The 24,275-nt window shown below is 43.9% G+C and overlaps 1 pseudogene; it reads right to left on the bottom strand.

Annotated features, from left to right (window-relative positions):
• Window positions 1-17,045: 17,045 nt before the first annotated feature.
• Window positions 17,046-24,074, bottom strand: LOC114209222 (glyceraldehyde-3-phosphate dehydrogenase pseudogene; annotated as a pseudogene).
• Between the last annotated feature and the right edge of the window lie 201 nt (window positions 24,075-24,275).

Genomic DNA, 24,275 nt, shown 5'->3' with positions numbered 1-24,275 from the left:
CTTCTATGCAGGAAGAACCTTTTAAAACCACATGTAGACTCTGGACTTTCTCCAAGAGAAGTATTATAAATATATCAAAGCTGATACTGTGCTGAATTTCTTTATAGAAAGAAAAAAAAGGAGTGGTTAATAAAATGTAGTGTTTGAGTAGAGCTCAAATTCAGAGAGTATCTTCCGTTCTGGCCAGTTTATTACGAACCTTTTATGACAAAGTCCTGATTCCCTCTTCCCCCTCCCTCCTGTTCTGTTCTGTTCCATTTTATACTGTAGCTCTCTTCACATTTCTCATCCTTTTTTTTTTTTTTTTTTGCTATGAGAGTTTACTGAGAAATAAATGGAGTTCACAGAGTATGAAGAGAAAGACAATCCTTACATATTTTGTTTTATCCTCTTGAGCTTTTGACTGAAGGTAGTTTTGCAAAAAACCCTATTTTTTCTACCTCTATGCTGAGGGGGTGGGTGGGGTTGTTAAAAGCAAAAGCAAACCCGCCAACTAAGCTCTTTAAGTCATGATTCTGTCATACATGATGATATTTCATAGAATTAGCCACAGGACAATTTGTGATGCTGTCACAGAAATACATAATATATCTAACCCACCCCACCTTAAAATCTTACTCTGCACCGTTTGGAGCCCCTGAACTATTCAAATCTTTTAAAAATACCAGGAGAGACCTTGGGTCATTCCTCACTTTAGAGAACAGGTGAGAGAAATGACTTGCCCACCGCCCCTCCCAGGGAAGTGTGGGCATCAGGCTGTGGTTCCTGAGTTTCCTCTCCCTCCTTTCTTGCTCTTCACCCCTTGCTGGGCTGGCGGCCCCCAGCTTCCTCAGCCCTAATGAGAAGGCTCTCGTGGCACGTGTAGTGCAGGTGGGGCTTGGACGCAGCAGCTAGTTTAGATCACCTGTGTCACAGAAGGCGTGCCTGCTGCAGGTAATCTGGCGAGTATAAACTACCTCTCTGCCTGTTACGTGATTGTCGTTACGTGATTGTCGTTCCATAAATCCCCACATTCAGAGTCTGGCATAGAATTTGGTCTCTTTTGCTTTGAAATTTTGCTTTAAAGAACTGCACTTTGGAAATGACATGCTGCTGCGAAAGGTTGAGGGGATCCAGGGAGGAGGGGAAAGGCAGGGTTACTGACTCACCGAGTCGCCCTTGTGCATCAGGCACTGTGCTAGTCCTCTCACATGGCTCTTAAAATGAATGCTCCGCTTCACGACGTGAAAAGGATTTTGGGAATCCATATTGTAGCTGAGGGTATTGTGAGGCATACAGTTGGGACTGGATCCCAGTTTGTCTGACTTCCTATCCTTCCTCCAGGTTCGTTCTTGAGAGGGGGCAGGGTGGAGAGCATGTGTGTGTGTTTTACAAGCCAGATGGAATCCTGAAGAGCGGCTCAGCTCTGACAGCTATTTAAATTATCTGTGACACCGCATCCCGCCATCAGAATGGGTGATGGATTGTTGACAGCTCTCATCGGAAGAGGCTGAAGCCCTGGTTGGTGGAGCGGCGCTCACAGTCTTTCAAAAGTGTGAAGCGTGATCGAAACTTGGATTCTAATCGTTACTGCGAGACTAGAAAACATTTAAGATACAGTTAGGCGGGCTTTTTTTTTTTTTTTTTTTTTAAACAACGTAGGTGGAGCAGATCATTATTCTGTTTGCTTGGACAAAAAAAATGCGGGATCTTTTCCACATACCAGAGTTCAGAAAATGTGTTTTGATTTATCTCATGCTATTCATATTCATTTTCCATGTGTATTGACTTTTGCCCTTGAAAATCTATTTCTTCATCCCTTGTCTCCCTTCATGGGCGTAGGTTTCATCTCTCTAGCTGGATGTATACTTTTTTTTTTTTTGAGAGAGAGAGAGAGAGAGAGCCAGCGCGCGAGAGAGAACATGCACTTGTGTGCTTCCTGAGAGAAGGGGGAGGGGGTAGAGAGGCAGAGGAAGAGAGAGAATGACCTGAGCTGAAATCAAGAGTCGGAAGCTCAATGTACTGAGCCACCCTGGTGCCCCTGGTGTGTATACTTTTTAAGGTCGCTGAGCTTATCTCTTATTTATTGTCCTTCCTCAATTACTCAGGACAAAGTTTAACTCAGGCATCAAGTAAATGCTTATTAAGTCATTTTCATTGTTTTTCAAATGACTAGTTTGAATTATTATGCCAAATAGTTTTTGAGCTTTATCTCTTCAAGTTTTATTTAGTGAGTTTTGTACAGTTCGCCCTAGTGGTTTTTTTTTTTTTTTCCTGTGATAACGTGACAGAGTCCTCTTGCTGAGTTTTAATGCCATCCGGTTATGACTGATTCATGGACTCTTATCAGGAGACAGAGGTGACTGTGAAACTCTTCTCCGCCATTTGTATAAATGGAGGATGATTTTGAGTAGGGTGGTTTTTTTGTTCTTCCATCTTCGGATTTTGGTCATTTTGGAGTATACACTACACCCTCTGTAGTTGCTCGTCAGTTTATCTTCCGTGATTCATTTACTTGCCCAGTTTCTTTTATCTGACAGTTTTCCTCTTTAAAGCTAAGAAAGAGAGAGACCTTTCCTCGGCAGGGCCAGAGTGGTAGAGGGAATTCCAGGAAGTATTCCGTTTACCTTCTCTGTCCTTCTCGAAGTTTTCTCTCCCTATCAGAGAAGAATCTCCTCGTGGCTCCAGCAACCGGACATGCCTGTGTGGAGTTTGGGGTCGGAGGGAGTTGCCCACTGAAAGGCTGGAAGGTAGATTGGAACAGAGCTTGGAAGATCTTACCGGTGTGGTTGAGGGTGTTTGGGCACAACGTCACCTGCCACTGGGGAGGTGTGGGAGGGTGGCACTGACAGGAGCCGGGTGCGTGCTGGAGCCGCGGGTGCGAGCAGGCCATTGCAGGAGGGACCTGCACCCGAAGGACGGGAGAGGGGGTGGAGAACCGCCCAGACCGGGTGGCTGGCTGCCTGTGGGCCGCGCGTAGGGAAGAGTAGAACAGAACACTGGCTGCGCAAGCCTGGGTGCCCATGTTACAGACATGGCGGCGGTGGAGATTCAGAGCGAGGCAAGGAGAATTTGGATCCGGGCCTACTGATGTCTGAGGTGTCAGCAGTCTCCGTGAGAAATGTCCCACGAGCAGTTGGAAGTCTGGAGCCCCACAGAGAGGTCTTGGCTGGGTATGTAGGTTTGGATTCCGCCCCTAGCAATGATGACCAAAACCCTGCGAAGGGATGGTCTTGTCTGAGAAGAGCAAGTGAGGAGGGGAGAAAGGACCCGGGGCCCACAACCTTGTTGTCTGCTTAATTTCTGGGGGTAAAATGAGACTAGCAAATAGAGGAAGGGAGTTTGCCTCTTGAATCCACAGAGCAGGGGGGAGGTGAGGGTGAGTTTGTAAATGTTGTTCATCAGCCTGTCAGACTGGTAAGAATTTAAGAAGGGAGAGTATCTCCTACTGGCAGGAATGCTGGGAAAAGGCAGTCTTCCAGCAGTGCTGGTGGGAATAGTCACCGCCGGAAGAGTTCTGGCAGAGTCTGTTGCAATTTAAAATGCACATAGCCTTTGACCCAGGGGTTCCTCTCCTGGCACTTTATCCCATAGAAATAAAAGCAGCTGTATGTAACTTGTTTGTACAAGAATATTTATTGCAGCATTGTTTGTAGTGGCCAAGAACTGGAAAGTAAGTGGGTGCTTTCCGCAGGGGAATAGCTGGGTAGAACGTGGCAGGGCCATGCTTTGGATTTCCGTCCCTCCTGACCTGGAAGGGTTCCCGCGAGAAATGAAGAGGCCAAGAACCATGTATAATATGATCTCGTTTTTGTGGACTCTTAAGATCCTAAAAGGCAGTCTTGTATGTATGGTTCACAGTGCTTGGAAGGAGGGAGGTTAGCACTATGGGAGGAGGTGGGTGGGAGATAAATGGTAAAAAGACTGCCTGCAAAATGGAAAAGGACTTGTATGTAGATGTCCGTATAGACAGATGGCGGGAGGGTGTTACGGGTGAGTGTCTCAGGGTGTGGAGATGTAGCTGAGTTTTTACTTTTTTTTTTTTTTTTTTTCCCCTCATGACTTTTCTGTGTTGGTTGCAAATCAGGGAGCAGAGGCCATTGGATTTAGAGTTTAGAAATCATCGGAAACCCTTCCAAGAGCATTTGGGAATGGAAGCCCCATTTGTCATGGTCAGGAATAGCGGCAGAGTACAGATAATTGAAAAGTAAGGAAAGAAGTAAAGTAAAAGAAAGTAAAGAAGAGATTTTGAAGGAGTTATCTTTGGCAGCAAAAGAGAGAACAGAAAGGCACAGGGCAGAGGCAAGGCTTGATGCAGGGTTAAAAAGGCAAGTGGGAAGCGTGCGAAGGAGATGGGTGCGTTGGAGGTGGAGAGGCTGAGCTGTAGATGCCCTGGGGTGGGGGTGGAATGGACGCGGGGCTCATCCAGGTCTGGAGCCCCCAGGGCGTGGCCTGGGAGGTGAGAGCCTCCTGTCTTCTGAGATGGGCATGTGGGCCATTGAAGAGACAGAAAGATTTTGAGGTTTGGACAGAAGTTGAGGGAATGTGCTTTTATAAAATAATATGGGAGGCAGGATTATAGGCTGACTGTTACGGGCTTTAGGGTGGCAGGAGCTACTTGGGTAAGTGCAACACGTTTGGAACAGCCTCTGTGTAGATGATGGAGAATTGAGAACACGTCAGGAAAAAGTAGGAAGCAGCAGAGGTTCAAGTTAGAGAACTGGAAGGCCTAGTGGCCCCTTCTACGATTCAGTGACACCTGAAGGCAAACTGCAGGGGGACTGGCTAGTCCAGGAGTTGGGGGGGTGGAAAGATGGGACCCTCAGAATTGACTTCCAGCGGGGACGAGTACCGTTTATCCAAGGAAAGGAAGGGGGCAGGAGGCTTTGGATGGGTCATGGCATCATTGTGGGACTGACAGAGGGAGATGGGCAGGTCGGAGGGCCCCTCAGAAAGGGACCGAGGGCGTGAGGACCATTGAGGGACATGGACGGGCAGATGGAGCGGAGTCCAGAGGGTTGCCACCCCTTGGGGGTCTGAGGTCTTGGGGGTAGAGCAGTGGCTTGTTGGATCCTTGTTTGATACATATTTTCTGTCCTAGAACATTAGTGACTTCCTTTTGTCCAAATTCAGCTGAACTTTAAGCCCTCTCTTTAGGATTTCTCATGAAGTCGTTGCTTTGGCTTGGTTGGTTTAGCCACTACCCCTCAAAAACAACCCCCCCCCCCACGCATCTTACGTGGTTTGTCTGTAGACCTGTATGTCCACATCGGTAGCCACAAACCACGTGTGCCTGTTGAGCACTTGAAATGTGGCCAGTGGCACTAAAGGGTGCTGGAAGTGCAAAACACATGCTGGGTTCTGAAGACTTGGAGTGAAAAAAACTAATGTAAACTACCTTATGAATAACTTTATATGGGGAAATAATAACTTGGATATTAAAATTAATCTCACCTGTTTCTTTTTACCTTTTTATTTTTTAAAAAAAGATTTTATTTATTAGACAGAGCAAGCATGAGAAGGGTGAGGGGCAGAGGGAGAAGCAGGCTCTTCACTGAGCAGGGAGCCCAGCGTGGGGCTTGCTGTCGGGACCCTGGGATCCTGACCTGAGCTGAAGGCAGACGTTTAACTGACTGAGCCACCCAGGCACCTCTCTTTTTACCTTCTAAAGATAGTTACTAGAAAATTTAAATTACGTGGCTCCCATTTTATTTCAGTTGGGTAGCACTGCTCTAGACCTTTGGTGCACTTTCTCTCTGCCGGATGCCTTCCCAGCGTCTATCCACGTAGTCATATCTTATCCATGCTGCAAGGGCAACATTAGTCTCTCTTCTCCGGTCCTTGACACTGACTGTCTTGTCTCTTATCACTTATTCCTAGCTCCTGTTGGGAAAGTCGCCGAGTTTCTGGTTTGTATTTGTATTTGAAATCCGCTTGCCTCCATTTCTTATCCCCCTTACCAGAATCTAAACTTGGCTTTGCCTTTCCTAGATTGTAATCCCCTTGAAAGTAGGACTGATTAGGGTGTAATTCTGTCTCCGCTTCTGGGACATCTTTAGTACTGGGCTGTGTCCCTAAGAGGAGCTCTGAAGTTTTTGAATGAATAAATCATGTATTTGCCTCTCCACTGCTCTTTTAACTTTAAGTTCCAAATTAGTACTATAATGCTACCTGTATTTTTATTTATTTATTTTTTTATTTCTTAGACATCACTGAATTTTAGGGCAAGTGTAGTATTTGAAATTGGACAGGCCTGGCCTCGAATCTAGAAAGATCATTTTTTGCTTTGTTACCTTGGGCCCGTTATTTGATCCTTTGCACCTTAACGTCCTTGTTCGTAATTGAGATGCTGATACTTCTCAAGGTTGCCTTGAGGAAAAGCCCTGGTACTGTGCTCAGTAAACGTTCACTAATTGCCAGGTCCCTTTAGAACTGGGAAAGTTTGTTTGGAATGTCGAGACTGTGGATGGAAGCCGGTGGTGAATTTACGTGGAACTCTTTCTCCTCTTGACTGCTCGAAAACTCACTGGTGGTCCCATGCATTTTGGCCCTTGGTTACATTCTGATGGCATTTTTGTTTGGTTGCTTTGTGATCATTCTAAACAGCGTTTCCGTCTCTGCTAGAAGAGTCCTTGAAGAAACACATGTTCCTGGCATCCGTATTAGTAGGCAATTAATAAGTATCTGCTGACTGAATAATGAAAGCTGTAAGGGAGAACATGTGCCCAGAGGACATTTTTAAGAAAAATTAAGTTCTTATCAGGGATTCGTTGGAATTAATGGTAAAGTGAGAAATGAATTAAGTGAAATTAAAAATTAGGTGAATGGAAATAAATGAAGTGAATGATGAAATGGAAGTTGTTCATGGGGAGAAGGTTGCAAATGGTGGGGATGGACTGCCACGGAGGTTCCAGTGGGGCCCCAGAGGTCCCTTTTCTCCCCAAACACAGTTTTCTGTGATACATTGGAAAGAACATGAGACTTGATAACTGGTTGACCTGACTGCTTGCCCATGGCCTACTGGACGGGTGTGGGATCTTGGGGGATTCACCTAACCTTTTGGAGCCTCTGCTTTGTCATTTGCAGAGCAAGGGGGACAGATCAGAAGAGGCAACAAGGTGGTAGCACATGGCCTGGGAGTCAGGTTGGCTTCTCCATGCTGGCTTTCCCACTTCCCAGCTCTGCAGCCATTCCCGTGTGCCCCAACTTCTTTGACACTTTTCAAGAGTGAGAGTGAAAGGGTGTCTCCTGTTCCTGACAGAAGAGCTCCTAAATCAGCTGCGTACCAGTGGGTGATCGAACATTTGTTGATACGAAGAATGAGAGGCTGTCAGGAGAACTTTCGGAAAAAAAAAAAAATTTTTTTTTTTTAAAGATTTTATTTATTCATTTGAAAGAGAGACAGAGCTCAAGCAGGGGGAGAGGGAGAGGGAGAGGCAGACTCCCTGCTGAGCTGGGAGCCTGACGTGGGGCTCGATCCCAGGACCTGGAGATGATGACTTGAGCCGAAGGCAGATGCTTAACTATCGAAGCCACCCCAGGTGCCCTGAAAATACTTTTATTGTAAAATCAGGTATTTTGAGGGATAATTTATGTACCATAAATATCTTTTTTTAACTTAATTTTTTTTTTTTTTTTTAAGAGAGAGAGAAAGGGAGAGAGGAAGCCAGGGGTGGGGTGGAGTTGGGGGGAGGGAGAGAGAGAATCTGAAGCAGGCTCCAAACCCAGCACAGAGCCTGATGTCAGGCTCGATGTCACCACCCTGAGAGCATGACCTGAGCCAAAATCAAGAGTCAGACACTTGACTGAGCCAACCAGGTGCCCCTGATTTCATTTTAAACTGAAACTCTGTGCCCATTAGATGAAAATGCCCCATTCCTTTCCCCCAGCCCCTGGCAGCCCCACCCTTCTACTTTCTATCTCTGAATCTGATGGCTCTAGATACCTCTTTTAAGCAGAATCATAGTTTTTGTCCTTCTGTGACTTGTTCCTTTCACTTAATGTCCTCAAGACTCATCTCTGGTGTATAGCATGGGTCAGAATTTTCTTCCTTTTTAGGGCTGGATAATATTCTGTTGTATGGATGTACCACATCTTGTGTATCCATACATAGACACTTGGATTTTTCCACCTTTTGGCTATTGTGAACAATGCTGCTGTGAACACGAGTGCACATAGGTCTTTGAGATACTGCTTTTAGTTCTTCTGGGTATATGCTTAGAAGGGAAATTGCCGCATCATATGGTAATTGTTTTTAAATTTTTGAGGAACAGCCATATTGTTTTCCACAATGGCTGCGCCATTTTACATTCCCACCAGCAATGCACAGGGGTCCCAATTTCTTTACAACCTCACCAACACTTGTTCTTTTTTTTAAATAGTAGCTATTCTCATAGGTGTGAAGTGGTGGTATAACCAGGTTTAGATAATAAGAATTTATGGAATCTAAGGAGTGTCATTTGATATCATCCATTTAGTTAATCTCATTTAAATAGATAAACATTTCCTGCTAGGTTAAGTGACTTGACCACCATATATCTTGTCATGGAACTTGTCCTGGTCAAAGGTTAGGACTGAAATTCAAGTCTCTCCACTGTCATTGTTGCCTGAACGATGCAGTCTGGTCATTCACTTATTCCCCTATCTAACACATAACACCCATCAGTGCTGTGTGAGGTGCAGGAGTTGACAACGGTGGTTCAGCTGAAGACCCATCCCTCACCACCCATCCCTGGCAGCTGTCATTTTAATGACCAGTTAGTAAAATCTGCAGAATCATGCTTGGTAACTTTTGCTTTTACTTTCCTCGCCTATTGTATTATCAGTCTAGAGGAGCTTATGAAAATGACCTCCCTAGTCTTGTTTTATTTTTTTTTTAATTCTACCATTTATTTTTATTTTTTTAATTTAAATTCGATTTAGTTAACATGTAGTGTATTATTAGTTTCAGAGATAGAAGTCAGTGATTCATCAGTCTTACATAACACCCAGTGCTCATCACGTCGTGTGCCCTCCTTCATGCCCATCACCCTGTTACCCCAGCCCCCGACTCACCTCCCCTGCAGCAAACCTTAGTTTAATTCCTGTGGTTAAGAGTCTCTTACGGTTTGTCTCCCTCTCTGTTTTTATCTCAGCATAGCTCTCAAAACTTCAAAATTTTCTACAAAATCATTTGAGAAGAAAATGAGATAAAGGGGAAAGGGGCAGAGATGGTGAGCTCTCTAGCAGCAGTTGTAGAAAGCTGACCATATTTACACATTGTTGGGCTTGCTGTGCAGACACGGGTGCCCGTCTTGTTCTCCAAGAGCTCCTTGACATCATCTCTGACTCATTTAATGCTAATGAGAGACTCACCAACGACCGGGACGCCTGAGTTGTGTTAGTACAGCTCCCACCTTGGAGGGAGCGTTGCTTGGGCCATTGCAGAAGCCATACGATGTCTGTTGTCAAATCCCTTGAGTTACGAGAGGGTAAAGCTTACTGAAGTCAAGAGTATGGTCACTGCTTAAATATAGGCTCTCGTTAGAGAACGTTACAACTGATGATGGTGTTGAGTAAAGTGTTACCAGGCTTGCTTGTGTCATGTCCTGGGTTTGGTTTTGGCTTTGCAGCTGGGGATGTGTATAAAGTGAATGCGTTTTCATACCCGTCTTAGGTTTCCTCATTTCTGGCTTCTGTTTTGATGAGGTGGTTTTTCAAACTAGGGCACCAAGAGAGAAGGAGGAACCCAGTTCCATTCTGTTTTTTTCCTGGCAAATGAATTTTACTTCCTCTTGAAATCTGTAATCCTTTCCTCTTTGTTCAGATGTCTGAATTTGACTTGGATTTACTTCCAGCTGCTTCAGGAAGTGGACTGTGGAGGAGCCCGGGGGGAGCCCCGGGGGGAGCATCTCAGTGGTAGGGGCTGCCCGTACCCGGCACCTGACTCTTGAAGCCACGTCTCCACCTGAAGTGAAATCTGAGGTGCAAAGTCTGCCAAGATGCAGATTGTTGAGGGGTGGATGTGAGGGCCCTTTTTGATTTGAAGCAGATGAATTTTTACGAGGATTTGCCTTTTAACAGCCAAGAGTCTGTCATTCCGCAGTGAACCTCTGTCCCGTGGGATCTAGTGCAGGTTGGATTTGTACGCTTTTGTGCATCCTGTTGCTCTTGCAGCCCTGAGCTGTTGTGGGCAGCCGTCTCAGTGAATGGCCTCAGGTGGCCAGGCAACGATGAGGAGATACTGGAAAGTTGCCTAAAGCAGCTGTTACCCATCGTCCCTTGGAGGCCTTCTCTTGGGGGGAAAGTTCTTATTTCTGCACACACTCAGCAATCATGAGACAGCCTGCCATCCTTGGTGGTCGAGCCCCTTGTGGACCCGGATGTTTTTGTGCTTTTGTTCATCGTGCTTAGACATCCTAATCAAACTAGAAGCCTCGATTGCCTGCCCCCGACACCGTTGACCCAGCTGCAGATTGTTGGTTTGGACATAATGTCTCTGGCCCTTGCTTTTCTTCCTCTGAGAAATGAAGAGAAGGAAGAGAGTATTCCAAAACCTGCGTCGTCGTCAGGGACATCCGTCACCTAGGTGACTTTGTAGGAGCCTGCCGACGCCAGGGTGCCCAGCAGGGCCCTCCTCTAGCCACGTCCTTCGACTCCGAGCGCTACGGAAGGGATTCCCTCCCAGTCCGCAGACAAGGACGTGGGCTCGTGGAGGTCAGCAAGGTAAGCCCTGCAGCTGGGTTTTGACCTGGTCTGATTCCAAAGCACTTGAGTTTTTGGACTGTACCATGTTGTTACCTGCACCTTCATGGTTCGGGGTAAAGTACTTGTGGCCACTTTCGTAGGACGTAGGACGTAAGTAACTGAAGAACAGAACTGAATTCCGAGAATTCTAAGCAGTCTAGAATAACTGCTTTTCTAACTGTAAGGTTCAAGTACCAATATTTGAACCGGAGATTATAAGAGCTAACAGAAACGAAACATGATGTAATTTTTTTTTTTTTTTAAATCTTATAGAATTCGCAGACCACAAGTTTCCTGGAAGAAATTGTGCATTTTTTTCTGAGGATGTCATAACAACTGGGTTTAGGAATTGTCTTCTGGTGGCGGTTGGGCAGGTTATCTTTGATGATTTTAATATTTTTGCTTTATAGGAAGAGCAGGCCCTATTCCTAAATTGTTGTTATATTTAGGTCTTTAAGGGTGGATCTTGTGAGGTTGCTATTATAGTAGCCTGAAACCTATATATAGGGACACTCAAATGTGGTGTAAATCCATGTCTTTAAAAAAAGAAAGCAATTACTGTGTTGGAAAGCCAAGCTATAAAAAGCAAATGAAATCATAGGAGAGCCAAGATAGGATTTCATTTTACTAAGCAAATGGCCCTGACTTTCTTTGTGCTTTTGTGTCTTGCACTGGCCGAGTGGGGAATGCAGAAGTCTCCAAGTTAGGACCGTAGACATTTACAGGTCTCAGCACTTGTCATACATGGATTGAGAGACAGATCTGGAAGAATGAAGTGCTCGGACACTCAGCTTGTACTACCAGTGTCCTCTTAGTTGTCTAGCATCCCATAGAAACTGTGTGGGTTTTTTTTTTTTTTTTTAAAGAAGTTTATTTTTTATTTAATGTGTACTCATGCCCATCATGATAGTTTTTCATCAAAGTTAAAATCAGTTGACTTGAAAATATGTGTCTTTGACCACCGAAGTCAGACTAGTACCTGCCAGTGTTGCCAGTCCTATTAAAAAATGTATTTTCAATACACATACCCAAATGCTGTGAGCATCTTCCTGCCCCTCTGCCTCTCCACTCCCCTCCACCCCACCCCCATTTCCACAGGCCAGAAGCAAGGGAGGAAGACTTTGGAGCCTTCTGAAAAGTGCTTGGATCTTTCGGTATTGAGTGGCTGGATGCAAGCCCCTTCTGGCAGTTCTGAGAACTCAGAACGTCGAACATTAATTGGTCTCTATATATGTCTCAGTAATCCCGTCTTAGAAATGCAATAGGGTTCTTTAACCATTCTTTCTTGCTCAGAGGTGCCTTGTCACCCTGCTGGAGCTCTGATAATGATAGGTTGGATTTCTCTGTGGAAACACAAAACAGCTTCTATCCAGGCATTTCGCTTTGTCTTCTGGAAGTGCTATACATGGCTTTGGCTAGATGCTGGATAAAAAAGGCCTACTAACGAGAGGAATATTTAAGACCTGGGTGAGCTGTCACATCATAAAATGCTAAACAGTATTCCCCTCGGGGACATGTTCAGAATTTCACATGATAAAAATCTTTATTTACTCCTCAGCAAATACAAATGATCTTGGCATCATTTCTGACATGCTTTCCCCAAGTTCTTCCAAGTTCTCATTAAGAATCATCCTTTTGCAACAGGAATTGAGAGTTTCTCACTCCCCCCCCCCCAATCATTGTGGGGGTAGAACGTTTTAATGCTATGCAATTACTTTTCTTTGCAAGATTCACTGTGGTTGCTCCTCCGTGTTCTATTACAGAACACCAGGTGGGGTTGGCAATGTTTTTGTAACAAAGAGGCTACATGCTAGAAGTGGATGTATTCAGGCGGGGGCTGGCAGGCTCTGAGGGGCTGACTCATCCATGACTCACATGACAGTCTGTGTGGCCCCTTGGCCCTGGTGCCAGCCTCTGGACGTAGAGAGGCGGTGTCTTGGTTCTCCCATGAGAACTTGAAAGTTGAAATATCTGACTGATTCTGGCTTGGTTCAAGTGTGGGCTCACCCTTTGTTAGGGACTCGGTGAGAAGCTCTAGGACGCTCACACACACTTTTTGGCTTTGGCAGCCTGTGTGATTTAGGAGACACTCTTGTACTGCTGGTTTTACGCACTGGGAAACCCCACGACAGAGCAGTGGGTTGGCAAGAAAAAAAAACTTGATCAAACATCAGTTGCAACAGCACTGATCTTTCCTCTACTTACTTGGAATGCCACCTTTATCGTATTCTAAACCTCTGTGTAACTTGTATCTCTGTCTGGACTTTGAATATTTCTGTTCGGTAGCAAACTATTAAAATTAGTGTAACTTTACAAAATATTTTGCTACCTGATGGGGCAGATACTCCCCTGTTATTTTTTTTTCTCAGAATACTTCCACTTGGCTACTCTACAAAGTTATTCTTCTAGATGAACCTTAGAATCAGCCTATTACATTGTTCTAAAAACCTATTCGGGATTGCACTGAACATGTAGCAATTTAAGAATTGACCTGTTGATTTGAATCTCCCTACCAAGGAACATAGAATATTGCAGAATTTTTTAGATCTTTTATGCCTTTAGTAAAAGTTTTATAGTTTTTAAATATGAATATTATGCATTGTTATTTGCTTCCTAGTTTTTAAGTAATTTTTGCAGGTGATAAAAAAGGATTTTTCCCCTCAATTTTTAAGTGGTTATCACTAATAAGCTTACTCATTTTGTATATTCGTTATATGGTGCCCTTACTGCACTTGCTTAATAATTCCAATGGATTTGATTGTCTAAGTTGATATCCATTAAAGGAGGAACAATATTCATTCCTCATTTCTTGATTGCTGCATTAGGGTTCCTGAGATGAATCGGTAAGCTTTACAGCTTTTTCTGTATTCAGGAACTGTGTGGAACAAGGATTTGCTGTCCTTTGAAAGTCTCATAGTTTATCACCCATAGAAGCAAGTGGGCTTGAAATGATTTCCATATTACTTTATGATAACTTTCTTAAATTGGTGCGCTTGAGATGGAGGAAGCCTGATAGGCTGGCGGCTGGTGGGATGAACGATCAAACGTGGGAGGTGAGGCAGGGAAGATGGCTGGGGTGCACAGGTAATGAGGGTGATCCAGGGATAAGAGGAGAGTGACCTTCCCCCCAAGCCCCACTGCCCCTGGTGCAAGAATTTTCTGGAATATCATTTCATGTAAGAGGGAAAACACTTTATGCCTCAACTATTTCCTGGCCAAGCTGTGATGGATCTTAGGGCCTTTCCCCCAGAAAACAAGGGAAGTGGCTTAGGGTGTTAAAGTTAAAACTGAACTTCCTCCTTTTGGTAAACTTGATTTTGAAAGTCTTGTGATGGCTGCTTACGTTTTGTTACCATGACCTGGAGAGCTGGAAGTTGGCAGACAGTGCTCACTAAGGATGTGACCATGGCTAGCTGTAAGAAGGAATTAGCTGACCATCTCTGCATTTATTCTGCTTCCAAAGCACAAGCCTCCTGGTCACGTTCACCCCACTGCTGAGGGGCCGTCTGCTCAGGCGTTGGCTACCGCTGTGTGGAAAGTCCGCCCATCCCTCGTGATTGTGGAAGGACCGTGTGTGCTAATTTCCCTCACTTATGTGGAGTAGATCTTGGAAGAAGGCTATTTTTCTATTAAGTGTGGACGTTAGATTTTTGGACTGTGTTGTTCACTATAAATACTTTTGGTAAGTGCCCTGCCCTGAGCTTATGGCTCAACAAGGGCGATTCTATAGTTCTAGATAATGAGATTAAATCTTTCATTTTAGAGAGTCCCTGTGTTTGGATTGAGGTCTCTCCTGCCTCTTGTTAGAAGACCTGGGGAATAGTAGGTAAGAAAGTTTCTTGCATGGTAATGATGCCTAATAGCCATAAAGTTTAAAATTTGAGAATGCATTCATGGTTTTGGTAGAATGAGGTCCCATGAGGGTCTTTGTCCTCCCTGAGTATTGTTATTCCTTTGTTATATATGGTTATGAATTTTCATGAAATGCCTTTCATCCATTTTGAGTTTATCTTTGTGTATGGTGTAAGAGAATGGTCCAGTTTCATTCTTCTGCATGTGGCTGTCCAATTTTCCCAACACCATTTGTTGAAGAGACTGTTTTCCATTGGATATTCTTTGCTGATTTGTTGAAGATTAGTTGACCGTAGAGTTGAAGGTCCATTTCTGGGCTCTCGATTCTGTTCCATTGATCTATGTGTCTGTTTTTGTGCCAACACCATGCTGTCTTGATGATCACAGCTTTGTAATAGAGCTGGAAGTCAGGCATTGTGATGCCCCCAGCTTTGGGGGCATCCGCTGGTGGTTTGGGTTCTTTTCTGGTTCCATACAAATTTTAGGATTAAAATGCCACACAGTTGGTATTCACAGGATGCCTTCTAGTGTATTCAACCCTTTGGTGGTGTACCCAAAACCCCAATATGAAAATGCACTTTCATAAATACCTCTCTCTGCTAATTAAATTAGCTAATTAAAGGTGTGACTTAATTGTCCTGTCGATTGTTGTTGTTGTTCTTTAAAAAGATTTATTTATTTTGAGAGAGAGAGAGAGAGAGAGAGTGCATGCACGTGTACGGAGTGGGGCTGGATGAGGAGGGGCAGAGGGAGAGGGAGAGAGAGAATCTCAAGCAGTCTCCCTCTGAGCATAGAGGAGCTAAAGTGGGGCTTGACCACCGTGACCCTGAGATCATGACCTGAGCTCAGATCAAAAGTGGGATGGTCATTCCACTGAGCCACCCAGCTGCCCCCTGTCATTTGGTTTTTTAAAAGGCTAAATACATTTGTGCACCTGTATGTGTTAGGTATATATTAGAATTAGTCAAGACAAATCCAGGTGTGCCTTTGTAAATGATTCAGTCACCGTTGCTGATTTTTTTTCATTTTTTTAAAGTAAGCTCTGTGCCCAGTGTGTCGCTTGAATTTACAACCCAAGATCAAGAGTCACATGTTCTACCAACTAAGCCAGCCAGGTGCACATGTTGCTGATATTTTTAAATACTTTTTTTCTATTTTATAGTTTGTCTCCAGCTTTTGTTTTTTTTTATTAGTTGTCTCGGATTACAGAGTTTTTTGTTTTTGAAAATGAAGAGGTGGTTCATCTGGATATTATTGTGACTTTCTTTTAAAACTGAACCAACTGCGGGCGCCTGGGTGGCTCAGTTGGTTAAGCGACTGCCTTCAGCTCAGGTCATGATCCTGGAGTCCCGGGATCGAGTCCCACATCGGGCTCCCTGCTCAGCAGGGAGTCTGCTTCTCCCTCTGACCCTCTTCCCTCTCATGCTCTCTATCACTCATTCTCTCTCTCTCAAATAAATAAATAAAATCTTAAAAAAAAAAAAACTGAACCAACTGCAGAGCCTAAATAAAAGGAACTAAATGTATCCGATTTCTGTGTCAGATACTTAAAGATTAACATATAACATTACTAATTTCAGTGATCTTACTCATTTTTCTCACTTTTGGGTGGAACTGAGAGTAAAGAAAACTTCTGGGAATTAGTATCATGTTGTATCTTTAATTTGAGGAACCTATGAAAAGTTAAATTCATATTCGGAAGGTGTGTAGAGTGAAACCAGGGGCAACTAATTGAGGTAGAAAATTCACTGCTCCTGTAAATACTAGGTAAACGATAGAAGAGCCTCTCAAAATATAAAATATACTTTATAGCATATGGAAGGTATGTAGGGGGGAACATGAGTAATTCAGTGAGAGGGCTTGCACTAATGAGAGAAGGGAAATGTTTAGGTTGAACAGTATAAGCCATTTTGGCAAAATGTTTTCCTCATTGTTTCTGTGTTTTCACTTTGTTACGTACATGTCTTAAGCCTGTGCGAGCCTGTTGTTCTGTGAACAACAGTTTGGAAGGATGCCATGGTGACCCTTTCCCCACCACCCACTCACCACGTGTACCCGGAATAGACCACGCAGTGGGTTTACATTTGAAAAATACAGATGCTGATAGTAATCTATGTCCTGTGTGGTATTAATCCTTAAATCCCTGTCCACACACAAGAAAATTAAATAGAGAATTGAGGCATCTGCCAAAGTAATTCAGAGAGAATTTGCTGAGGGCAATTAGGATTTGTTTTCTTTGTGTCTGCACTCTGTACCTCTTGAGGATGCAGGAGACCTTTTTTTGGGGGGGGTACAGTATACTTTATTGATAGTACATGACAAGGTAGGGCTCCCCAAGCCCCTTCCCTCATTCAGGGGTCTGGGATGGAACTTGTGTGGAGGTCAGGAGATTCTCAGTGTGTTGGGGGATGAGTTGGGGCAAGGACTCCCCAGCAGCTGAGGGCCTCTCTCTTCCTCTTGCCCTCACTGGGGCTGGTGCCAGGGGCATTTTACTCCTTGGAGGCCACGTGGACCATAAGGTCTACCACCCGGTTGCTGTAGCCAAGTTCATTGGCTACAGCAGTAGCCAATGCCAGCCCCAGCATCAGAGGTGGAAGAGTGGGTGTCACTGTTAAAGTCACAGGAGACAACCTGGTCCCCAGTGTAGCCCAGGATGCCCTTAAAGAGGCCCTCCAGTGCCTGCTTCACCACCTTCTTGATGTCATCCTATTTGGCAGCTTTTTCCCAGGGGCGGGTCAGATCTGTGATTGACGTGTTGGGGGTGAGGACACTGAAGGCATGCCAATCAGCTTCCTGTTCAGCTTAGGGATGACCTTGTCTAGAGCCTTGGTGGTGCCAGGAGAAGCAAGGATGATGTTCTAGACATCCCCTCAGCCATCACACCATAGCTTCCCAGAGGGGCCATCCACAGTCTTCTGGGTGGCAGCGATGGTGTAGACTGTGGTCATGAGTCCTCCACAATGCCAAAGTTGTCAGAGATGACCGTAGCCACAGGGGCCAAGCAGGAGCTCTTGCCGACAATCTTGAGGGAGTTGTCATACTTCTCATGGTTCACGCCCATCATAAACGTGGAGCATTAGCAGAGGGGGCAGAGATGATGACCCTTTTGGCCTCACCCTTCAAGTGAGCCCCAGCCTTCTCCTTGGTGGTGAAGCCCTCAGTGGACTCCACAACGTAGCACCAGCGTCACCCCATTTGAAGTTGGCAGGATCTCACTACTGGAAGATGGAGACATGGGCTTTCCGTTGATGACAAGTTTCCTGTTCTCAGCCTTGACTGTGCTGTTGAATTTGTTGTGGGTGGAATCATACTGAACATGTAGACTATGTAAATTCAGGTCAACGAAGGGGTCATTGATGGCAATAATATCCACTTTGCCAGAGTTAAAAGGAGCCCGATACAGTTGAATCCATTTATTCCAACCTTCACCGTCACGTCTTGGGGATGTGGTTGGCACTGTACCAGAAGATGCAGCTGTCTGTCGAATGGGAAGGAGCAGTGAACCAGGAGACTTTTTTTTAAACATTTGTGTTGAATATAGACTAAAATAATTTTGGTCTAATATTTTCTGTCTTTACACAGAAAATAACTATGTGTTATGTTATTGTAGTTTGAGATTCCAGGACCATAGCTCATTTGCATTTCCTCTCTGTATTGGCCATGATGGTGCCTTGCATTGTGTGACTGCTATCTTGTACATTAAACACATCTGGTAAAATTGGTTTTGATTTTCCTTGTTCCCAGGTCTTATGGTTCCCTTCCTAGTTATTGGGAATAAGGTAATACAGCTGGGTCCCATTTTGCGTACATGTCTATTCATTGTCACAGTGATGGCCTCAGGACCTCTGCAGCCCTGCCTAAGCCCTGTTGGAAGGCAGCCCAGAGAGACCAAGTTTTGTGTTGTTACCAGGAGCCCTGGTTAAGTTTTATCCCCCCCCCCCTTTTTTTTTTTTAATTTAGTAGGCTCTACACCCAGCATGGAGCCCAACATGGGGCTTGAACTCATGACCCTAAGATCTAGACCCGAGCAGAGATCAAGAGTCAGATGCTTAACCAACTGAGCCACCTGGGTGCCCCTAAGTTTTATACTCTTACTTCCTGGAGGGCAGCTGGCTTCCCTTCCAGGGCATCAATGAAAAAAATAATGTTGCTCAAAAGTATAAGGCTATATTTTATCTGTAGTCTATAATATGAGTGGCTTAAAAATATCTATGTTATAATATTCCCTCATCTTGTAATTGGTATAGCTCTTTGGTTCTGAAATCCAGAGTAGAAACAAAGCAAGTGTTCAGGTTTAAAGATAACAAAGACGTTTAAGGATAGAAAGACTTAGCTTCTTTAAAAAAGAACTATGCCAGGTATGAGTTATACTCAGAAAAAGAAATTTTGCCCGAGAGATTGTTCTTATGTACATCTTTTTTTTTTTTTAATATTTATCATTCTTATTCTGATCATTTTTTTTTTTTTTTTTTAAGATTTTATCCATTTATTTGACAGAGACACAGCAAGAGAGGGAACACAAGCAGGGGCAGTGGGAGAAGGAGAAGCCAAGCAGGGAGCCCAGTGCGGGACTCGATCCCAGGACCCTGGGATTACGACCTGAGCCGAAGGCAGATGCTTAACCGACTGAGCCACTCAGGTGCCCTTCATGTACATCTTTTTTAGAGTAGCTCTGTTTCCTTGAACACTCTTGTCTCTTTTCTCGTCCTTGAAGCATCTGCTGCCATCAGCTCTGGCCTAGCCCCTTTCTCGTGGCTTTCTTCCTTCTTTGTTTGTCATTCCTTTCCTGTTGCCCTTTGGATTCTCCATCTTCTTCCCACTGTCATAAGATGATGATCTCCTTAGCAGACCATCCCTGGTCCTCTTTGTCCTTTTAGAATAATCATATTTTTGCCCCTGCTTTCAGCTACCATTTATACATCTCCCTTTCTGCCCCGTTAATACACTTCTAGTTGGGACCTCTCTTGTGGGTCCAGTGTTGTTAGATTCCATTTGGATATCTTCATTTATCTTCATTTGGATGTTTGCTATATTCCTGCAACTGAGTGAATAAAAAAAAAGAATTGAAAGAAGCCTTTTTACAGCTGCTGCTTCATGGAGCTTCTGCCTCAGAGCATATGACAGTGTGTGAGTCCCACGTTTGAATCCTGGCTGGGTCATCTAACCAATTTTTACTGCCTTATCACATCGGCTGGTACCTCCAAGACAATGTTGGCTTGCTCCTGGTCTTTTTTTTTTTTTTTTTAGATTTTATTTATCTATTTGACACAGAGAGAGACAGCTAGAGAAGGAACACAAGCAGGGGGAGTGAGAGAGGGAGAAGCAGGCCCCCCGCGGAGCAGGGAGCCCGATGCGGGGCTAGATCCTAGGACCCTGAGATCATGACCTGAGCGGAAGGCAGACGCCCAACGACTGAGCCACCCAGGTGCCCCGGCTTGTTCCTGGTCTTGGGTAGAAATGATTCAGTCTTCACCAGTAAGTGTAATGTTAGTTGTAAATGTTTTTGTAGATGCTCTTTATTATGATGATTTTAAGAATAAAGTTTAAAAACATTTTCATTTGCTAATTTATAAATATTTTCAATGTTTAGAGGATCCCTACTGAAAATAACAAAAATGAAAGTCCACCTTAAATAAACTCTTAAAAAGTTTTGTTTTATTTATTTTAAAATTTATTTTTAGAGAGAGAGTGAGAGAGTATACAAGCAGGGAGAAGGGCAGAAGGAGAAGGAGAGAATCTCAAGCAGACTCCACACTGAGCAGGGAGCACCGTGACCCTGGGATCGTGATCTGAGCCAAAATCAAGAGTCAGATGCTTAACCCACTGAGTCACCCAGGCACCCCGTGTTTTATTTTTAAAGTAATCTCTACACCTGACATGGGGCTCAAACTCACAACCCTGAGATCAAGAGTCGGATGCTCTACTGACTGAGCCAGCCAAGCATCCTTACCTTAAGTAAATTTAGGGAAATATAAAATTTGTATTTTCAGTGAAACTGTCAGGGTCAAAGAAGCTTTCACAACCGAAGAGAAAAAGGTAGTAGAGATATGGTTTGGTGGAAATGAGCTGATTATTTTGTTTAATGATGGTGATAATTTTTCATTTGCTGGATGGATGTGGAAGTGGTAAATTTAATTTTGCTAACTTTTTATTTTGGGGCATTAAATCTATTTTCCTGTGTTTAAATCAGGAGACTCAGAATAATTTTGGAGTTTTGCAAAAACCATGTTATTTGTGTGTGTGTGTGAGAGAGAGAGAGAGAGAGAGAGACAGAGAGAGAGGAAGAGAGATGACCATCCTCCCTGGAAGTGTAAAGTCTAAGCAATTTGGAATTGAATTTAGTTCCTTTTTTCCATAATTAAGAAAATTAAACCTGATTTAGTCCCCAAGGAGTCCTCTGGAAAAGCCAGGAAGTTCTTGTTCTCATCAGAATCGTATGTTAAAACATTATGAATCTTGTTAATACAAATGACCATCAGTGGACTGTGATTAATTCTGGGACAGGGTCATACACATGGTCCTTGTTTGACTGAAGTAAAAGACTCTTGGAAGGCTGTGATGGTACCAGGATTTTTTTTTTTTTTTTTTTAGTATGAAAATTTCTTTTTCTCTAATTTTTTTTTTATTTTTAAGATTTTATTATTCAGAGAGTGAGTGTGTGAGCGGTAGGAGGGGCAGGGGGAGAGAGCGAATCTCAAGCAGACTCCTTGCTGAGCCTGGAGCCCGATGTAGGGCTCAGTCTCATGACCCTGAGATCATTACCTGAGCCGAAACCAAGAGTCCGGTCATTCAACTGACCAAGCCACCCAGGTGCCCTGAAAATTTCCTTCTTTCTTTCTTTCTTTTTTTTCTTTAAGTTTTATTTATTTAAGCAATCTCTACACCCAACATGGGGCTGAAACTCCTGACCCTGAGATCAAGGGAATAGCATGTTCTTCCAACTGAGCCAGCCAGGTGCTCCAGTATGAAAATTTCTGTAGAATTTTTACTTTTCCTAGGACTTGGAGCTTATATTTGATGCTTCATTAACAAATAGTTGATGCACTTTTTGGTACATCTACCTGGGCAGATTGAAGAAAGAAAGAATAACTGTGTACCCATGTACATTATTTAGGTCTTTTAGGTGGAAAGTTAAAGGAGATGATTGATTAGAATTTTAAAGATGCCCTAACACATAGTAGACACTCAGCAAACATTTGTTGACAGCTGTTGAATGAAAAAGAGAGGTTGGGGGAAATGTGTTGAAATGTTATTTACTCCTTTTTCTTCTTCTTTCCACGGTAAGTGAGTTGATTCTCAAGGTCCCTGTTAGCTCTAAAATTCTTAGAGTTCAGAAATCTAAAATTATTAGTTGTTAGGTTCGGGGCTTCATTCTGAGAGACTTGCCTTCTTCCTTCTCTTCAACTCTCTCTCTTCCTTTTCACCTAATTGTTACTTCAGAGTTTTTCTGAACTGTTTTCGTAAATGTTCTGAACCTCAGCTTTCTCATCTGTAAAATGAGGGCAATAAAATCTCCGCCTTAAATTTAGTTGTGAGCTTGAAATGCTGGGAAGACTCGGCACCGCACCTGGTGTATGTTAGGTCTTATGTAAACTGTTAACCATTTTTTCCCTCTTAGTCTGATAGCTGCTCAGTTATGTTTCACATGATTAAGACTCTAAAATTAAAATCTGTCTTTAATGTCCTGAAAAAAAAAAAAAGTCACAGTTTACTCCTTTTATCATCAACTCCATATGCTCTTTTCCCCTGATGGTGTAGGTCAGCCTGAATAGTTTTCCTCTGTGTTCGTCAGGGTTTGTTTCCAAGTCCCTCCTGTTTTCTGTCTCCATTGCTGTTCTGCATCTTTATCCGGAGCTATGGTTGGCTGGATCTTTGTTCTCTATCCTGTTTTTGTACTATCTAGCCAACCATAAGGAATTCTTTGTTTCTCCATTTTTCACTGTTGAGAAGTAAAGAGGTGATCTTTTTCTCCTGTCATAGGAGAAAGTAGAGCTTGATTTGGAGACTTTTTTCCTTTTGAGATTTGCTAAGTAAGGAGTATTAAAAAAAAAATCTTTTTACTGAATATAAAGAGGACAAATCATGTTGGGATCTTGGTGAATTTTCCCAAAGTGAGCATAACTGAGTAATAAGGATTGTAGTAAATTTAAGGAAAGTCTCTAAGTGCTCCAGGCTTGATTAAGCCTTCTTGCCCTCGTCATCCTTCAGATTACCCACTTGTTGTGAGAAGCATTCCAGCTCCCTCGTGCCCTCTGACCCACCATCTGCTAGCTGGTTTTGTGTGGACTGGGTTTCACCTGCCCTGCCCTCCCTCTCTTTTCTCTGAGATGGGAAGTGTGGGGTTAGAGAGACTAACGCTTTGTTCTTGATGCCTCCTGCCTTCGAGGAGATGTCATAAAGAGAGAATGCCATATTTCCACTTTCCCTTAATCAGTCTTCCCTTGTGGCCAGCTGCAGATGGGATGCAAAATGCAGAGGAAATGCTGAGTGAAAACTGACTGCCTTTTTTCCTTTGCTTTTTCCTGTCTGTTCAAAGTGTTGAAGATGTTGAGTTAACGACAGTGCTGGTTTAAGAAGCTAGTGTGAAACACACTGTGTTTATGATTAAGATTAAAAAACTAAACTTAGACTTTTTAAAATGAGGAGTAAGCGAGGGTGTTATGAATAGTGGGTAGTTATATGGTCTATAGGGCAGAGGTCTGGAGGAAATGGACTTAAAATCGAGGCAGAGGGGTGGAGGCTACCTTGTGACTTCCTGTTGGAGAGGGCTCTGGAATATTGGAATGTATGGGTTGCTTATCGATCTCCTGGATAGTCGGGGTGGTGTGTTTACAGTAGCTGCAGTCGGAGGTTGGAGTTGACCTTGCGTTAATTATAATTCTTTCGTTGTTATGTAATTTCCTAAATGTGATGAAAGATACCAGGGTTTTTTTACTGCCATTCATGTAATGGGAAGAGATGGATTATACCGACATTCTGGTAGAAATTAGAGGTTTTTGAGAAGTGCTAATGCTCAATTTTTTCAGACCAAAGGCATCCCAGCTCCACTACTTCGTAGTCGTGGGACCACAGATAAAGGATTGTTGGGAGGATGTTGCAGGTAAGATATCTGAAGGGCTTTATGAATTGTGTGACGGCATGTAACAGGGGAGCCGTTACACTTCCAGTGGTATTTCTCCTTGTGTATTGAGCTCGTATCCTCTCTACCTCCTCTCGCTTCCAGACCTCCGTGTCTCTCAGTTACTTGGCGCCATCCGGTAGAATTACCTTGTTTGTATTCTGCTGTTTGTCCTGGTTTTCAGTGCTGTCTCTCTCGGTGGGTGATCTTGGTTGAGATGAAGGGAGGGATCCTGAGAGGTGGGGAGGTTTTGCATTCTTTGAGAGTAAGGAAGCTTTTTGAGAAACTACAGATTCAGAAAGGGATGCTAGAGGTAAAAGGCAAAACTGGGAAACAGACAGAGTCTGTCCAGGTGTGGCGGGGGGCATGGGGCGAGGCAGTGGGTTGGGCTGACCGCCATGGCGCTCCTGCACCAAACAGTATCCTGACCCCCTTAGAAAGGGGAGAAATGCCACTGGCCTCTCTCCGTCTGCATGGCCAGAGCCCTGCCTCAGGACAGGACATTAGCATGCGCGTCTCTGTCATGAGGGTACTGGCTCCAGGAGTGGATGGCAGAGCCCAACTCCTGTGACCTCCATTCTGCTTCCTCCTCTGAATTGGG

The sequence above is a fragment of the Eumetopias jubatus genome, unplaced genomic scaffold, assembly GCF_037043125.1.
Source record: "Eumetopias jubatus isolate StellerSeaLion01/CBP00866 unplaced genomic scaffold, mEumJub1_p1.0 scaffold_6, whole genome shotgun sequence".
NCBI lineage: Eukaryota > Metazoa > Chordata > Mammalia > Carnivora > Otariidae > Eumetopias > Eumetopias jubatus.
This window is presented reverse-complemented; position numbering and strand designations above follow the sequence as displayed.